The 1,511-nt window shown below is 56.8% G+C and overlaps 1 pseudogene; it reads right to left on the reverse strand.

Moving 5' to 3' along the window:
* Positions 1-233: 233 nt before the first annotated feature.
* On the reverse strand, positions 234-1,068 carry LOC133884097 (transcription repressor OFP13-like; annotated as a pseudogene).
* Between the last annotated feature and the right edge of the window lie 443 nt (positions 1,069-1,511).

The following is a 1,511-nucleotide window of genomic DNA, read 5'->3' on the forward strand; positions in this document are numbered from 1 at the left end:
CTCTAGCAGGTACTGACGTACGTTTTACACTACACACAGTTCGCTCGATAGTGATCTACGTAGCACTTCACAACATATACACGAACCATGGACCAAGCTAGTTTAGGCATGATCCATGAACTAATCATGCATGGGCTATTACAAGTTCACACAACAAAATTAACGGACGCTAACACACCTGCTTGCACATGATGATGAAGCTTAGACGATGAGTCTGAAGCGGCTAATTTGATTTACCGCAGACCGATAGAGAATTGGCCGCCGGCGCTACTGCTCTCGGCGGGCTCGCTACTGGGGAGCGTGAAAGAAGAGACGCGAGAGGAGCTGCAGGCACAGCCGGAGGCCGAGGCGGCCATGGAGACGACGAGGTCGACGAACGCAGTGATGATGGCGGGGTGGGTGTCCGTGCTGTTGGCGCCGAGGTACCACGCGAGCATCCTCTCGAGCCAGTCCCAGTCGCCCGCGCCGTGCGCGGCCACCATCTCCTCCATGGACGCCCGGAAGTCCCGGTACGGGTCGGCCGACTTGAACGTCACCGCTACGCCGCCGCCGAAAGACGACGCCGCCTCGGCCTGGTCGGCGGCCGCCGGAGGCTTCCTCTCGAGGATGGAGCTGGAGGGCGCGCTCGGCTCGAAGAGGAGGCGGTCGTCCGAGCAGAGGCCGCGGACGATGGAGTCCGCCATGTCGTCGGCGGCCGCGGCCGCGGAGGCATCGGACTCGGTGGACAGGCTGTTGGACGCGCAGTCGACGTGGTGCGTGCGCGCCGAGGAGTTGGCGAAGGACGACTCGGCGGAGTCGAGGAAGAGGGACGCGATGGTCTTGGCGGCGGCGGACGGGTAGCGGAAGGACCGCGTTCTTGGGTGCTTGCAGGAAGGCCACATCCACGCCGGTGGGGTGGTGACTGTGGCAGGCTGAGGTGACGGCGGCGCAGGGCGCAGGGTCTTGGGCTGAGTTAGTGGTGTAGAAGAGGGAGCTAAAGGGCAGCCCCCATGCTCGTGTCGGATTTGTTTGAACAGCGACGTGCAGCAGCGGCGCGAGTAGCAGCAGGCCGGGGCAGAAGAAGTCGGGTGGGGGGACGGATAATTTGTTTTAGACTTGGTGGTAGTTTTGTTTTTGAAGGGGTTTGTGGGAAGGGAAGGAGGGAGGAGCGGATGGAGGATTTTCTATGCCTGGTCGCACGGTAAAATATGTCTCCCACCTCCCTTCACCCATGGGATCACCTTGCGATTTGTGCTTCGGCCTGGTTGGTTTGTTTAGTAGGGCTCCAACTTTAAAATAACTAGGGACGACAGATTTTATGAGGTTTTTTACATGTTTATGTTCCGAAAAACAAAATAGTGTCTTGGGCCATTCATAATTTTAACACGACCTATGTTAGTCAATTGCCGTTGTAATGTGTTTAATAGTGCACACTTTTTACATCTTAAGCATCGAAAGATTTCAGATATCTGTATGAATACGCCATCATCGGATTAGGAGAGAGGGATTTTCAGTAGGTGATTCGGGGTGCT

Source organism: Phragmites australis, chromosome 11, assembly GCF_958298935.1.
Source record: "Phragmites australis chromosome 11, lpPhrAust1.1, whole genome shotgun sequence".
Taxonomy (NCBI): domain Eukaryota; kingdom Viridiplantae; phylum Streptophyta; class Magnoliopsida; order Poales; family Poaceae; genus Phragmites; species Phragmites australis.